An 18,832-nucleotide genomic window follows, 5' to 3' on the forward strand; every position below is an offset into this window, starting at 1 on the left:
TCATGAATTTATTGGTTCCTTTTTTGTTTCCTGGAAACATTCATTCCTTAGTTTTCATGCTCTCAATAGCCTTGGGGCTTCCAGAAGAATGGCTGATGTCTTAGGATTTCCCTTCAACAATATTCCAGGAATTCTTTTCAACCTCTCCTGTGTTGTAATCATTTTTCATTAATCTTATGTCTTGTTTATTTATTCCATTATTTTGGTGATGTATACCTTCCAACAGAAGGGTGTATCACAAATACATATTTTTAGATCTAACCTGTCTGTAAGTTGCGTTACTTAATCTTTGTCTTCTGGTTAATTTTTTTAATGGAGCATAGAATTCTCGGTTAGAATTAATTTTCTTTCAGAAGTCTAAATGTTGTAACTCCCATATGTGATCTTCTTTATCTTTATAGAAGTTTTTAGCATCAAATATTTATATGCATTGTATAATTTCAGAATGATATACTTTTGAATATGTTTTTATTCATTTATTATGTTGACTCTTCAGTGTGTGTTTTTCTTTATTTATTTAGCAAATATTATTAGATATTGTCAATATGCTAGATACTGTTCTAGATGTTAGGGGGAAAAAGCGATCTATATTCTTAAGTTCTTGGAAATTTCATTCAATTATTTCTTGTATTATTTTTAAGATTCAATGGCTGTGGGATGTAAAGAGATCCTCAGAAAGAGTACGGAGTGGGAAGAAGATCTTGAAGACAACAATAAGAGGAAATGAAAATCATCAATTAGAGGTTGATAGAAAATATCAGGTAAGTAAGATGAGACTCATTAATTTTCTCAGACACTCATCCAACCTCACTCTTGGGAGCCTGTGGTTTCTGTTGCACATGGCTCCTGCAGTTCATGGAAGTGAGCCACTTTTCTGTTGCTCCCTCCCTTGGGCAACAGCAGAGTGCCTGTAGTCACGGCATGCTCACTTGACCCCTTGGCCCATCTCTAGCTCAACCCTAGGGATAGTGGCTAGTCTGTATATCTGTATTCCCAAATTTCTTAACATGATTTTACTGCTGGTTGCAAATCCCTCATTACTTCAAACCTCTGTTACAGTTAAAAAAATTATCATAAACTTCTTTGTTCAAATTGATTGGATCCCAACTGATTCATTGGATAAGTAGAAATCAAACTATAAACATGTATAAAATTATTATACCCCCCAGATTATATTAATGTTAGTTATCTTTGGATATATTGTCATTATATTGCTTATCTGCATATTCTAAGTCCTTACAATAAAACTATATGCTTGTGATAAGAAAACTATCAACATACTTTTCTTAATCCCCAAATAAATTGTTTTTTATCCACCTATAGACAGTAAAGAATGACCTGCAATTACCTGCAATTACTCAGTATGATTTAATTTGACTCTTTGTGCCTTGTTCAAATACTGTGTGATTAACTTAGAGATAAATAACCAACAGAAAACCCAGAGTTTTGGTACTGTTTCCAGTAAAAATTCATGATCCAAGGTAATTTACTGATGCATTAATATTCATGGAACATTGCAAGAAATTATTTTCAGAAGTAAGGCAGGTACACAATAGAAGTGTTAGGGATTTCAGCTTTCCCGTTACATGGAATAATCTTCCTTGTATAAAACGTTATTGGTTCCCACATCTAATATATACTTACAGAGATTGGAGGGAGGGTTATTTAAACCTTTTTGACATCTGAATTTGAATTTTAGTTGACATCGTATAAAAATCAGACATTGTACTGATCAGAAGTAATCTAATTGGAAAATGTCTATCATTTTAAAATTTGACTTCTCTTGATATTTGTTTATGTGTACCAGATCACAGGAATTCTGAAATGAAAATGCTCTTGCTTCAATAGAGAACCTTAGGTAAGCTAGGTAGTTACATGAAAGGCCAGTAGAAGGACTAGGGAACACACAGGGAAACTAGAGTAGTTCTCTTAAAGTTTGATTTGAAGTATAAAGTGGTTTTTAAAACTTGAAATTTTCTTTCTCTCAGAAAATATATAACTTTCACCTTTAACCGGGCTCAAAGTTAACTTGCAGTTACAGCTTTGACATTAGTAAAATCCTGCACTACTACTATTTTTAAAGCACTATTGCAAAAACTTCATATATATCATATTCTATATTTTATTTTGAAATAAAATAGAAAACTTCATTATATGCATTTGATTGTTTCACTATTTCTTAAAATAATAGTTTCACAATAATTTTAAAGTATAACTGTAGTATGTTAGCAGTTAATCTTACTTTTCCTGGTTCAACCTAAAATTTCTGCCCTGGAAAAACAATTTAGCAGTTTTTTCATCAGTGTACTAGACGGTAGCCTCAGAATGAAGCAAAGGTGTGTTCTGGGAATAAAACACAATGCTTTAAGAATTGGAAATGTTACAAATGTTATACACAATTAAAATTATAAGACACAGAAAAAGGACTAAATCAATTTTGTTTAACATATCCTTGTGTAATATTATGTATGAAATATATGGGCTTGGTGTGGAAAACCAGGTGGACAACTCAAGTTTATTTTATGAAGTATTGCCAAACATGAGCTGCTCTTGAGAATACTGGAACTCAGATTGGAAGCATTGCCATAGAGACTACACACTTGATAGGAACAGCTTTCTTTTCTTCTTTAAAATTTGATAAGTAATTTTGATATTTTCAACTTCATAGCATCAGAAAAGTCATTCAAAATATTCATGAAGATATTAGAATTCCTTCTTCTGGAATGGGAATACATTTGTTTTATTTTCAGCCTTAAGTCACTCATTTTTAGTTATTGGTCTGATTTTTCCTAAATTTAGGATAATAATATCTTGTCTAATCTGTTGTCATAATAGAAAAGATCATTTTATGTACGATTTTGGTTAGCTTCTGGTTTGCTTTGTCAAATTTAGAACCACTTGAACATCGTGGTTTCTAAATTTAGTCAAACCCTTTGAGCTTTAAGTTCGTTCCGTTTGGCGCTGGCTGAACATGAACTGCTGCTTTGAAAAAAAAAATTCTCTTGGCACTATCAGAATCTAGATGTGTGCACTGCACAGACCTCCTCTTATTTAAAAGAAATACATTCACTTTTATTTGAAAGTTGGGAGCTCCAAGAGGATAAATAATAAAATGAGAAACTTGAAAGAAATAGGTCATATTTTAAAACAGCTCTCAAGCAGAATTAGGCCTTTGGGTTTAGGGCATGATATTATTTAAAAGAGAGACAGAGAGATCCATTTTAGTTATTTTAAAATGTAGTGATTTAATTTTTCTCAGGAAGTTAAAACAAACTCTGTCCATTACGTTGCCATTAGTCTGGTGTTACTAAGAAGGGTCTTGTTGAAGTATTTTACTTTTCATTAAAGACAACTTATTTTCCACACTGTAAGGGATAATCAGAATATGCATCCCTCAAAGTCAGTGGGTTAATTTTCTTTTTCACACTTGTACAATAAGTTTAATATATAATGATAATTAAAATTAACATTTATGGCTGGACACGGTGGCACACGCCTGTAATCCCAGCACTTTGGGAGGCCAAGGTGGGTGGATCACCTGAGGTCAGGAGTCTAAGACCAGCTTGGCCAACATGGTAAAACTCCATCTCTACTAAAAATACAAAAATTAGCTGTGTATGATGACACCTGCCTGTAGTCTCAGCTACTCAAGATTGTGAGACAGGAGAATCACTTAAACCTGGGAGGCAGATGTTGCAGTGAGCCAAGATTGCCTCATTGCACTCCAGCCTGGGTGACAGAATGAGACTCCATCTTAAAAAAAAAAAAAAAAAGAAAGAAAGAAAGAAAAGAAAAAAAGGAAATAAAAAGAAAGAAAAATAACATTTACAAGGAGACACGTCAGGCAATGTCCTAAGCTTTTTACATGTAATAATTCATTGACTACAACTACCCTTTAAGATAGATACTACTATTATTCTCAATTTACAGATGACGAGGCTGAGGCTCCAATGGTGAACTAACTTTCTAAGTATCACACAGATAGTAACACAGGAAGTTGCACAGGAAAAGCCAGGGTCAGAACCAGAACCATCTGTTAACTCCTGAGAATATGCAGTATGTCAGTAGGCTGGATGAAATCTAAAAGCAACCATGTTCAGGGATCCAAGTTTCCCCCTCATTCTATCCACATCAAACAAGTTAGCCTGGATTTATGTAGCAAAGATTTTTTTTCTCAACTTGTGCACTCATTCTTTAGACACTTGTACAGAAAGCTTATGTGAAACCTGCCACACCTGATGTTCAAATTGTAACATAACACAAGGTTGTAAGATACTAGAGGTTTTCTAAAGGAATCTCACTTGTTTCTTAAACTGAACATTCTGTCAACTTGCTTGAAACTTTCTGGGAAAACACACACACACACACACGCACCACACACACACACTTCACATGATTCTTTGTATTTCCAGTCTCAGCATGCTTTTCCTTGGTGGTTCAAGTCTAGGCTGGGCATTCCAAGTTTATGTGTTCATCCTCTAATATTCTCTAGGCTATTTCCCTGTATGCTTTGATGGCTTCTCCTGTAGGCCTCATGAGCAGTTAGTAAGCGCTGGTTGTAACTAAATGAATAAATAAAGGAACTGCTGTAACATAGAGAGCTGCTGCTCCTGAAAGATGACTCTTTAAGCACAAATAGGAGAGAATATTTTGTAGTCAGACTTCTGAAGGCAGATACATTTTTCCTTTTGTCTCAGAATAGCCGAAAATCTGGTTAGGGAAAGGCGCAGAGAAGTAATCTTTTCTCTATGCTTACTGCCCCCTTGTAAGGTCAATTCGGAGTGGTCCCCTAAAGAATTGGGAGGATTAAACTGAAATGCCATCAAGATCCTATCTGAAAACAGTTTGGGATAACATCTCCAACTCTAATGAGCCTACCTACTGCCAGCAAACAAAACAGAACATTTAGATATATTTACTGTTTTACAGCAGGTTGGATCTTATGGGTAAAATTTCCTAAATCATACTTCCCTTTGTTATTTTAGTTTTAGTTTATTACTCTTAGGTTTCCTTTGTAAGGATGCTAGAGAGCCAAGAGACTCGTGAGCCCTGTGGAAAGAAATTGTTCAATACCAACCAGCCCTTCCCCATAAAGAGGTAGTCATTTTCCAATTTGTGTGTGTGTGTGTGTTTAAGACGATAAATGAATTTATTGTACCTTCTTATAGTGCAGCCATAATATTGGGTATTCAATAAATTTTGTACTGAATTGGATTGAATATTTTAGCTTTTACCTTAAAACATCTTTCTTACAGTAACAAACTGAGTGAAAAGTGCACAAATGGTCTCCATTTTATGTTAGATTATGCATGACATTTCCAGGAAGTAAAAAATGTAGGGAATTGCAAGGGTAATAATTTGTTTAGTGTTGGAGATAGAAATATCAACAAAATGATATACTCCAAGCTCATCCACTACTTAATGGTGGATAGTTGGTTCCTATTCTGTGTCTTTAAGTTATTGTCACTGCCCCGTCATAAATTATAGTGACATACACTATAGCTATTTCTTACATTCTTCTGTAGCCGAGTAAGCACAATTACCAATTTCACATTTTCTGTGCAGTTCCCTGTAGATGGAATGTTTTTTTAAAAAAATGGGAGCTTGAATGAGAATAAAGGGTAGAAGGGCTATAACAACCCAAAATAAATAAATTTGTAAAACTCTGTCACCATGCACGCATTTTTCCATGTGCTCTGGTGTGTAAATTCTTTTTTCCCTGCAGAGATAGCTGACAGAGAGTATAAATGCTTACGTATCTTTAAAACAGCCACTATTCTAATAAAAGAAAAGAATAAAACTAAAATGTTAGTATATGACTGCAGCCAGAAAAATCAAGAAATCTGACTCTCCATACTTCAGATTAGCTTGAAATTTTTTGTTTTCCTTTTCCCTGTTTGAGTTTTAATTTTCTTTTTTTAAACTGGAGCATATGAATTTTGCAAAAGTACTTATTATTAGCTCTTCTCCACAGGTTTTGTTTGTTTCTGAAAAATTAGGTTTTCTTGGAAATTTGCTTTAGCGAGTAAACCATATTTAGAATATTATCTTGCTCAGAGAAAACACTCAAAATGTATTAAATAAATTAATTAATGTGTTTTACTTCATGTAAATGCACCTATTTGATTATACAGCTTTGAATAAGAAGATTTCAAAGAGAGATTGTAAAGAGAGGGATCACATTTGAAATCCCTTTCAGCTCTAAGCTCCTTCTTTGCCATCCTTTTTGGGTCATCTTGTCTAAAACTTCAAAATTAGTATCTGAATGTAGCATGAAGCTACCCTAATCTCTACACAGCAAAAAGGAAAAATATAACTCATAGAATGTGATGAAAACTATTTGAAGTATATTAAAAATAAAAAAAATTTGGCGGAATATACACAAAACCAAATAGTGTTTATCTGGAGAGGGTGTGATGGGAGTGTCTGGGCAGAATTTAGTTTCTTCTACTAGATTATAAGTTTTATACAGCAAAGTCATGTCAGTTTTGTTTTCTATTGCATGTTTAACTGCCAATATGGGGTTCAACCCATGATACATGTTCAAGAAATACTGATTAAATGATATTATATTCATTTTTCTTCTCTATAGGTTTTTACAAAGAAAAAAATTTCTAATCAGAAAAATAAGCAATAAAGTTTTTTAAACAACTATGCAATATAGCATATTACTGAACCTCTGTAAACATTTGTTGAGTGACTGAACCCAACCAAAGAGCATGAAGTTAGTCGTGCAGACTGCGAAACATGAGCCACTGTTCTTCAGTAGCATGAAAACCACACCTTTTTCATCAGGATAAAACTGAACACCTAACACAGGCATGCCCAGGTCACCTGTGTCATGGCTCTTCCCAGTGTTTTCCATCATTAGGCTGATGCTAAAGAGGCTAGAACTTCCCAGTGGGAGATTATTTGATATATCTCTACTCCACTTCAAATGTATCTCTAACTCCAAGTATTCACTTTCCGTCTTCTACAGACTTAGAGAAAGAAGTGTCATTTTCGATCTCAAAAGCTCATGTCTCCACTTGTGCCTGGGATCCAATCCCCATGGTCCTGATCCAGGGCCTGATTCCACCAAGTTGCCCTCTTGTTTCTGGAATACAACTCCTTACCATGGCTGCTCCTATCCATTCCACAACTGTGCATGACTCATGTCTTCTAAGAATAAAAAAAATCAAACCTCCAGCACCCAAGGAGCTGATCAATTCACTGCCCCTTTAATAATTTCCCATCGCCTTTCCAAGGTAAATGATTCACTGAAAATCTGGGTGGCATCTGAAACCCGTGGGGAAGCTGGTGAGGTGGAATGGATAGGAGCCTACACACCAGCAAGATACCATCCAATAGGTTTGGCTGGACTTCTGCTCCTTGGCTACTGCTGCTGATTCCCACTCCTAGCTCTGACTGTTGCATTCGCCTCATGAAGCTCTTTGTTGTCTCCAGGGTGGACACAGTATTTAGCTTCATCATTCCCCTGTTGTCTGTGAACAGTCATAACCTTCTCATGGCTGTTTTCACGACTGCATGACAGAGTTTTTTCAAGTTTTACATCACTATAAAATCAGACAAGGTTTTTGTTTCCTGATCACCCACTTTCTCCTTAAATCTTACACTTCAATTTCTGCTTCCGTCATTTAATAAAACCTCTCTCACAAAGATATGATTAAGAAACTCTTACTTGCAAAACAATGATTTGCTTCAATGTCATTCTATTTCTCTTCTCTGGATCGTTTATTACTATAGGCTAGAGATCACAAACTGGCACCCTGTGGACCAAATCAAGATAGCAGTGAATTTTCCATAAGGACATTGTGTTTTAAAAAATGTATTTCTTTTGAAGTCAGTTACACTATATGGGTCACATGTATTTCTTTGTCCCATGTCTTCTTATTACTTTAGACTTGAATTGCTGCAGTATTTGCCTGACCACTCAAAAGATTCAACTTTGCCACTCTTAGATGATTCTCTGCTTTGAGCTACTACTCTACTCTTTCTTTGTTGTTTTCAACTACCTTTAGGATCACTCTTTCTGTTTCTTCTCTCTCAAGTTCTTCCAATTCTGCTTCCTCATCCCGTCTTTGAGATATAGATACTTTATAGAGATTTGCTCATAGTCTTTATTTTTTCTCGAACCACACTCACTTCCTTGGTAATTTTGCTCAATCTTATACTCTCAATTGTCAGCTTTACCTAGTGACTTCCAAGAATCCACCTGTGTCCTCCTGACTGCCTGTGGGTTCTAGTGTGCATTGTACTACCTGCCTCCTCCTGACTGCCTGTGGGTTCTAGTGTGCATTGTACATCTTCAGCAAAAATTCTGAAAATCATTTAAATTTAGTATATATAAACTAATATTTTTCTTGTAGCCCTAAAACCTACTCTTTTTCCAACATATCCTTCTGGTTATTAGTAACCTCCTAATTGACTAGATTAAAAATATCAATTATTACTATTATCTCTCTCTAATGTCTCTTTATTGTCAAGTTCTATTTGTTGCCATCTATCATATTTCTTTATCCTGATTTACTGTTACTCTTTTTCAATATATTGTCTTGGGCTCACCTTTCTTCCCCTTGATGAGTATCATAAAGTCTCTTTTTCCACACCTGAGTGTCTCACAGACCCACCTCTCCTTCTTACAGAGACATTCCCAAAGAACATCTTACATTACATGTGTGTATAAAAGGAAGCCTGTAATTTTGACCTAGTAAGGAACTAGTGACTTACTGATCACCCTTCCTTTTGTAATTCAGTTTAAGAAACAAAAGTTTAATTTTAAATTATAATTCTATAGTCAGATTTTCTACAATATTTGTTATTTCATTCTTTCAACAAGTTAATATACTAACTTTTATTCCTAAACCAATTATTTTTTTCTTATTCATTTTATAACTCATTTCCAGATTAAACTTTCTGAAACCTAGTTCCATTAAGTTTCTTCTACTTTTCAAAAATATAACAATGGTTTCCTCTTCTGTATAAAATATAATGTTCAACTTCAGTGTAGGGCATTCAATTCTTCCCATAACCTGAACCCAAACATTTTTTCCAACCTGATTGTCCCATGTACATGTGCCACACTCTTCAGCTAAACCAAAACTTTCACCTTCCACCCTATGGTGGTGGATAGGCTCTGTGGTGCCTCCCCATCATCCCCATCTCCTAACATTTATGGCCTTGAATAGTACTGTCCCCGAGTATGACCATGACCTGTGATTTGCTTCTAACCAATAGGATACAGCAAACAAGACAGGAGGAATGTGATTACATGTTTATGATTACACAGAGAATAAGGTGTGATCATCTTGTGAAAGTTTATTTTTTCCTGGCTGTATTTAAAGAACTATACTGCCATGTTGTAGGCTGTGGCACTGTGACAAGGAACTTAGGGTGGTCCCTAGGAGCTGAGGATGTTCTCCAGTTGAACATCAACAGGACATTGAAATGCTGTGTCCTTCAACTGCAAGGAACTAAATTTTGCCAACACAAATGAATCTTTCTCCAGTTGAGTTTCAGATGAGACTGCACTTGCAGACAAATCCTTATTGCAATCTTGTTCACCCTAAACAGAGGACTCAGCTAAGCCCTTCCCAGATTCTAGATCCATAGAAATTTTAAGGTAACAGATGTGTGTTACATTAAACTGTAAATTAGTGATAATTTATTACTCTGCAATAGAAACTACTACTCACCTTTTGTTTTTGCATTAGGTCTGAAAAGTCTTTCTCTATCTGATCATACATTTTAATTCTACCATATGTTATAACTCAATGCCAGTTACTCCAAGAAGTATCCTCATGTCTTGGGAAGCAATCTATCCCATCTCTCAACTCCAACATCACCTTACTGGGTCTGCTTCTAAGAACATACTTCTTCTACGTTTTTATTATGGGTGCTTATCTTCTCTTTTAGACCATAACCTTCTAAAATGCGGAATTTGTATTTGATTCATCTTTCATAACAAGTGATCCAACACATTGCTTTGAATATATTAATAGCTCAATAAATACTTTCACTAAAAATTGTACAAAATATTTGAGCCTAAATATTTCGGTGCTGGGAAGATTAAAATATATGCTTTCTGTTTTATACAATGACAAGCTTAGTGGGCAGTTGATCACACTAGTAAATATTGCAGAGAAGTGGACTCACACTTCTCATTATTTTTTCATAACCTGCTCAAACTCCTTTGCATTGTGAAATATAAGAAGTTTTTCTAAAGGAATGATACAAATACATAGTATTAGAAAAAATTAGAAATTAATTTTTATGTAAATGATAATAGTTTTCTAAAGGTTTCACAAGGGCCTTACTATTAAAATAAAGGAAAGCAGTTTAACTTTATTTCTCCATGGTCTACAATATTTGTCTTCTATTGATAATGAACATTCTATCTGCTACACTCATAACTATTGTCTGTATTGGGAGAATGATTTTGATTAACATACATAAGAGCATAAAATACAAATTTAACCTTTTTCAGTTCTTCAAAAAAGTCTATAAAAATAGTAAGTGAAATGAAAGTAATTTTCTATTAGCAGGAAGATAGTCTAAGGCTGTGTTTATGCTTTGCGGAACATCCATGTTGTATGTGAAAGGAAGCTGTACTTTATAAGAATTGCTGAATAGTAAAGAGAATTGGAATAATGTTTAATATTACATATGGTAATACCATTAAAATATAAGCAGATTTATACATGTTTTCTGCTAGGAATGTGTCTTCATGTACTAGTTCTGTCTACATTGAGAAGTCATGATTATTATATCCTTATTCTATACGAATTCGCTCATTTCCTAATAGCAGTAAGTGCCAGTGTATCAAAGATACAAGATTGTTCTGAAAACTGCTTAGGTGTAATGGAGACTCAGGACACTTTTCTAAATTTTCATTTATTCAAATATTATTTATTTACAGAACTATGGTTTTTAAAAAGAACATTTTTAGATCTGTACTATATAACCCTGGTAGAACCAGTATCACACCAAGTGTGTTTGATAAACACCTCTAAATTGCTAAGAGTAAGATGAAAATGATCTTTTGTGATAAGAGATTTAAAAATGGTAGTCTATCTCAAAAATATCAAAAATAAAAGAGGGAATAAAAGCTTCACAACAAATTAATGCTTTACTCCCTAATATGCTTCCTTTAAGTATAAAACATTCCATTTAGCATTCAGAAACTGCTATTGAATCAGTCTACATCAAAAACATATTCACTCACTACAATTTGTGTTGTCATTTTGGAATATTACTTCAAAGCATGAATCATAAAGCATGTGAAGTGCTATTGTCAAAAAAGTCATAACATACATTATTTAAAGGAACACATTAAATTCTACATTATTGTAAATATACTTTTCGTAATGCTGTTTGCTAAAATACTTTTTAAAATCTTCAAATTTACTTTCAATGGCTTTTCATTGAATGGGAGATTTTTAAAGCATATACTCTCATTTTGTGCTTCTCTGCAAGGTGATAATTTCAAGATTATCATTATAATGAGTACATTCTTTAAAATTTAAATGTCTTAAATTCAATATGCCTATAATTTTCTGTGAATCTGCACATATAAGTATCCAAACATAATTCTTATGAATATAGATTTGATCTCCTTTCCCCCTACTTTCCTGCAGAACAGCTAGAGTAATCCATTTAAAATGAAACCCAGATTATGCCATTATGCTACTTAAAACACTCCAATATCTCTCCATAACACTTAGGATAAACCAAATTACTTGGCTGCTCAACACCCTACTTGATTGGTCCTTGCCTCAACCTCTCTAATGTCAATGCCTATCATTCTTCCTTAGTTCAGGGTGTGATATACCAGCTATACTGGTAACGTTCTGGCCCTTGAATGTCCTTGAATATAGGAAGATTTACCTCTGCATTATGGTCACAGCTGCCACCCCTTTATCTTCTTATGCTTATTTCCTTCTTGACACGCAAATCTTAGCTTAAATGTCACCATCTCAGAGAAGTCTTCGTAGGTCATCAACCCAAAAGTAGCTGCCATCTTCCAGGCATTGTCCATAATTTCACGCCTGCTTAATTTTCATCTGAGTTGTCATCCTTTGTGTATGTAGGTGTATATATATTTATTTTGGTTTGGTGTCAGCCACACCCAACCAAAAGTAAGCAGCATAGACCTAGTGCCTGGCATTTAGTAGATGTTTTGAAGGGATGAGTGGAACATTAAGATACAGAGGGCTTGCTGTATCTTAACTCCTAACTCTTAAATTTTGGCTTTTTCTCTCATTTGCTGTGACTTTAGGCAGTTATTCAAACTCTCTAAGCCTATTTCCTCATCAGTAGAAATAAAATTGTCATATCTATTTCATGAGGATTTTTGAATAATAATGAGATACTATGTATTCAATATTTAACTTGTTGTTGATACACAAAAGTCAAAAATTGTTAGCTATTTAAACGCATATATGTGTGTGTATGCATATGTACACATATATACACATATGAAGAGAAAGCAAAAGAGTCTCATCTTCAATACAATACATTATATTTCTGAGGCTAATATTTTATGTCATTTATGAATAATTTAAAACATAAAATAACACATGAGAAAAAATAAACTTTTGAATGATAACAGAAACTTTAAAGGTTATATTTGGATTTAAAAATAATTTTCTCAACTTAATTGTTAGTAAGTTTTCTCCATAAAATGTGTCTGTATTTTCTTGCAAATATAAAACAATCAATACAGAAGAGTATAAAGTTTCAAAAGTAATTCATGCCACCTTAATTTTACTATTATAGATTTCATCTTACATTGTCTATGTTTTTATGAAGGCACATGATTCAAATGCTCCATTACTTCTATTACTCTATAGAGTACTGAAAATCAACGTATTTTTAGAAAGGAAGTGACTGGTGGGGCTGATGATAAATGTTATTTAATGAAAGATAAATATTACTTCTTAAATGTTTTAAAATATAACTAATATGTGAGAATTGACGTTTTTATAAATATGGAGCTTTTTTCCTCCAGAAAATTTAATTATCTCATCTTTTTAAATTTATGCTGCTGTAATTACAGGCCTTCTGTTTTGCAACATTATTGGAAATACAGTCTCTAACTCTTATTTTTAAAGTTGGCTTTTAAATAGAAAAATCTGAAAATATGGGCTTTTAGAAAAAATTCTGGGGTTAGGGAAGAAAATTTATAAGAATGAATGAAGTTACAATATTCTAAGACAGAAAATGACAGGTTGCTGTCACTAATGTACAAGCTAGACCAATCTGTTTGGGTCAATGTGCGAATGTTGATTTAGGAAAGAGATATAGCAGGAAAGCAAAAGTTTTGTAAGCCAGAAAGCCACATGGCAGTCTGAACTTTTCAGAGGAGATGGGTGGGGCTTATGGATTCTTTGAAAAAGCAAAGTCATCACACTTTTAATATAGCATATACGGCTTTCTTTAGTAAAAATGTATCTTTCTCCTAAATCAGCGTTTAGGCTTATAGTCAACTATAAAAAGAAAGGCTGACTACCAATTAACTGACTCTTTTATACCACCCAGGCCAGCTTCTCAGTTACATTTGTTATTTTAGAAAAATACATGTTAGACCGAAGAGGGAACCCACATGGGTTTTGGCATTCTTCTTTTCTCCTCAAATAAAACATGAAAAGCTTTATTGAAAAGAAGATCAAATGATGAACAAACTGGATTTGTTATAATTGTTAAGAATATCTAATAATTTTGTTTCTTCTCACAAAGTTTGAAAAACAGAGTTAATTCAGTACATACCACTTGAATTACAGTGAGATGCTTTAAAAGTGTCAAGTTAAATGAGTATACAAAACTGAGTTCTAAAATATAGATTTATTCAGATTAAAACTTGCATTCCAATGCTACGTTAAAATATTAATTTATAGAATAAATATACAGACTTTACTCACCCTATGCCAGGTAGTCTTCTAGGTGCTGAGACCCAAAACTGAACAAAAGAAAACCCAGCCATGGACAGGTTCTACACATGTTATATAAAACCTTCCATGAACATCTCTGTGCTTGGAATTGGAACTTTAAGGAACTTATTTACCAATAAGGATCTATATAATTCAAATGAACTTCATTTACGTTTTTTACGTCTTTATTTCCATGTGTGCTGCAGGATGGAGAGGAAGTATTCTGTTGTGGCTAAGCATGCATGCTCTGAAGCCAGGTGGCCTGCCACATTGCTTTCTATCCGTGCAACACTGGGCCCTCTCTGACCTTTGGTTTTCTCATCTATGAATGGAAGGTTATAATGATATCTACATTCTAGATTGTTATAAGGAATAAATTAAATAACACTTGTGCGGTACTTAGGCTAGAACTTACATTATAAGCACTCAACAAATGTTCATTATCATTATTGCTAAAGCTGAGGGAATAGTTAGATAGCACCAGATTCTTATGTGTACTGCATAAGAGAAGGACCAGGAGGAAAAAAACCCATGTTGTTTGCATTCTCTTCTTAGAAAACAAGAAAGTGAAAGATGAATGGAAGGATTTTTGCTTGTAGTTCTAATATCTGGCATATTTTTAATCAAAGAGGAGGACTACATGTCTCATTAAGTTTCTAGTATCATTTTTCACCAAATTAAAATAAAAACACTGTTGGGCTTCAATTTTCAAAAGCTCAAACTATATATGTATAATTTCCACTTCTAACCATTTTATGATCCAACTCTTATGGTAATATTTGGGAAGGACCTTCCCTTTGGGGATCTCTTTCTCATTTGGCGTCACCTTTATTACTATTCCTTAAAGAAAATGTACAGTTTGTTAATAATAACATTATGGAAAATGACTTTCGGTTAACTTTGGAAATAAACTTGAGTAGCAAGCATGAGAAATATTTCAGAGAGTTTTTCTTTTAAGTGGCAAGCTATTGTTCTATCATGGATATAGCCAAGGTTAAAGAAGTTCCATATGGCTTGAGCACTAGTAACACCACCAATAATTAAAGGCTGCCCCAATGTCTCTACTTAGCTATGACATCATAACCATAATTATTTTAGGACTGAAATGAACTATAGTTTTTCTGTAGTCTAACCCTATCATTTAACAGTTGAAGAAACTGAGGCTTAGTTAGATAAATTTGCTGACCCAAGACAACTTGGCAAGTTGGCAATGGAAAAGGGAATGCAATTCACATCTCCTGCCACCCAGAACAACATCCTTGCCCTTGACCACTTGGCGTCTTGCAATAATGGAAAAAGTATACATCTTGAGAATTTTGTTACCAACTACTTTTCCTTTATTTTCTCTAGAAAATATAACAATGAAGAATTATAATGTAAGTGAAGATAATGGGAATCTGGATTAATTTTTACTTTCAATTCGTGTATATTCTGACCCATGTAAAAATTCATTTTTTTTCCTCCCCCTTGAAAAATCTGTTATATTTTTCTCTTCCACTTAAAAGTTTTGACAAATAACAAATGAGTATCTCAGAAACATACATAATGACATGCTTTGTTTTCATGTTGTGTTTTTTATATCACTTCAAAATTTTTAAGTAAAATTTATAATTTATGGTTAATATAGCAAGTACTATTTTCTTCCCATTATTCCTCTCAGGCACATGGAAATTGGGGATAGACTTTAAGTATGATTTTAAAAGTTAACATGAAGGTAAATAAGTTTATTTGACATAAACACGCTGTCTCATAGATTAGCTATAATAGAAGCTGTTTAATCTTTCTCTGTATATATGTGTATCCCTTAGTCAATTGTGTGTTCCAGATAAATCATTTTGGTTTTCTTCCCCATTTTTAATCTGCAGAGTTTTCTTCCCTAAGAACAAAAGTCAATAAGCATATTACATGTTATACATTGAACAACCAACTGAATGGATTAAGATAGTTTTATTTTAGCCTAACTCTTAAGCAGGAAAAGAGAATCAATGTTGCCTCTTCAGTCTGAATAGGTTAGCTTTATGTGTAGGCAAAAAGGCAATTGCAGTTATATTATCTGATTATTTGTAAGAATTAAGATAAATTAGTGCTCCAAATGGAGTCAGTGAACCCTCTTCCATTTCCCTTTCTGGTAAATAGAATGAAGACAAGATTATTTTCAGAATAACATTTAGAAAGGTCCAGGCTGACTCTTTGAGTAGGTTGATGATTTACTGGGCATCTGGGTGGAATGTAGAAGCACTGAACCAGAGGAGGGAGAAGTGACAAAAAAAGTATACATTTGCAAGATCTATTATTTGGCCCTTAACATAAATGAATGGTCTTTCTTCTTAGGTTTTCATGACACATTCTCTTTGGGCATGCTTCAACTAGACATGTGTAAATAAGATTTGTTTTAACATATTCTCATTTCATGTTTGTATGTAGACACTGAGTACACTAGTTAAAATAACTTACTTTGCTGCCTTAAACATTTCATCAAGTCAGTTGGAGCTTCCACTCCATCAAGATGGAGAGTTTGCCCATGTTCGAGACCTGCTCTGTAATATTTCTTTATAATTTCAGCTATGACTTTGTTCATGCTGGTACAGAATTTCATGCTTACTATTTGACTACTGTTAAAACTTTGCAATTTTTAACAGCTTTTACCATTATATCGTGGCCATCCATGTTTCTTGCATTTCTTTTAGCCTTAAATGCCACCTTTTTTGGTATTAACTTTGGGTTTTCTACTTTGTTTGCATTTTTTCTTATCCTTTTGTTCACTTCTTGACTCTCTAATTCTCCTTACCAATTGTTTTAAGTGTGACTGTGTAAACATTATGTACATTGGTGTTATGTTTACTGAATGTGAGAGTCTACCTTTAATGGCAAAATTCATTCCATTCTCATTTAGAGTAGAGATCAGTATATCTCATGTTTATTACTGGCTTAAGTGTTTTATTTTTTTTCTTTCTCTTGTTGTTTTATTTGAACAAATTACTATTTATGTTACCTTTTCTTTTGTTTGTTTTTGTTTCAATTATGGTTTTCCATTCTGTTAATAGTTTTCCCTTTTCTTGCCCTTATTAGATATCTACGACTCTACTATTATTTTAAGAAGATCAACTATGCTCCCAATTGGGATAGACTGTCTTACTTAGTCAACACTCAGTTTTCTCGGATCTCTCTCTTATTCCTCAAAACAATAACAAAGGAAGATGAGAACCTTAGAAAGAATTATATTAGGTCTCTCCGCTCTTTGCAAGATACCATTTCAATTTTAAGAATTTTTCTTTTTTTTTTTTAAAGACAGAGTCTTGTTCTGTCACCCAGACTGGAATGCAGTGGCACAATCATAGCTCACTTCATCCTCGAACTGCTAGGCTCAGGTGATTCTTCCACCTCAGCCTCCCACAGTCTTGGCATTACAGATGTGAGCTACAACACCTGGCTGCCTCAAGATTTATTTTTTATTTTTATTTTTTTGAGACAGAGTCTCGCTCTGTCACCAGGCTGGAGTGCAGTGGCTGTGATCTCGGCTCACTGCAAACTCTGCCTCCCAGGTTCAAGTGATTCTCCTGCCTCAACCTCCCGAGTAGCTGGGACTACAGGCGTGCACCACCACACCCAGCTAATTTTTGTATTTTTAATAGAGACGGGGTTTCACCATATTGGCCAGGATGGTCTTGATCTCTTGACCTCATGATCCACCCACCTTGGCTTCCCAAAGTGTTGGGATTATAGGCATGAGTCACCGCACCTGCCCAGCCTCAAGATTTTTTAATTTAGCATTAAATAACCTATTATTAGATTTTATTTATGAAGATAGAAAAAATATATTGAAAAAGAGATAATGAGTAAATAAATAGGTGAACAAATGAATGAATGGATAGGTGGATAGGAACATAGGTCACCACCTTCCTTCTGCCTCTTCTTTCTTGAATTCCCTTTTGATCGCTGCGAGTCTTTTTTCAAGTAATTTTTTTCAGGCAAGGTATTTGTGTGGTACATATTCTAAATTCTTCTTATTATTATTATTATACTTTAAGTTCTAGGGTACATGTGCATAATGTGCAGGTTTGTTACATATGTATATTTGTGCCATGTTGGTGTGCTGCACCCATCAACTCGTCAGCACCCATCAACTCATCATTTACATCAGGTATAACTCCCAGTGCAATCCCTCCCCCCTCCCCCCTTCCCATGATAGGCCCCGGTGTGTGATGTTCCCCTTCCAGAGTCCAAGTGATCTCATTGTTCAGTTCCCACATATGAGTGAGAACATGCGGTGTTTGGTTTTCTGTTCTTGTGATAGTTTGCTAAGAATGAGGGTTTCCAGCTGCATCCATGTCCCTACAAAGGATGCAAACTCATCCTTTTTTATATAGTATTCCATGGTGTATATGTGCCACATTTTCTTAATCCAGTCTGTCACTGATGGACATTTGGGTTGATTCCAAGTCTTTGCTATTGTGAATAGTGCCGCAATAAACATACGTGTGCATGTGTCTTTATAGCAGCATGATTTATGATCCTTCGGGTATATACCCAGTAATGGGATGGCTGGGTCATATGGTACATCTAATTCTAGATCCTTGAGGAGTCGCCATACTGTTTTCCATAATGGTTGAACTAGTTTACAATCCCACCAACAGTGTAAAAGTGTTCCTATTTCTCCACATCCTCTCCAGCACCTGTTGTTTCCTGACTTTTGAATGATTGCCATTCTAACTGGTGTGAGATGGTATCTCATTGTGGTTTTGATTTGCATTTCTCTGATGGCCAGTGATGATGAGCATATCTCAAACAGTTACAGAATTTTCGAGTTATAAATCCTTCCCCCTTTTTAGTGTCAACTATTACTAATAAGAAATGCCATGCCAAACATACCTTCTCTACAAACCTTGCAGATAACTTTTATTTCT

The sequence above is a fragment of the Trachypithecus francoisi genome, unplaced genomic scaffold, assembly GCF_009764315.1.
Source record: "Trachypithecus francoisi isolate TF-2019V2 unplaced genomic scaffold, Tfra_2.0 Lachesis_group5, whole genome shotgun sequence".
NCBI classification, from domain to species: domain Eukaryota; kingdom Metazoa; phylum Chordata; class Mammalia; order Primates; family Cercopithecidae; genus Trachypithecus; species Trachypithecus francoisi.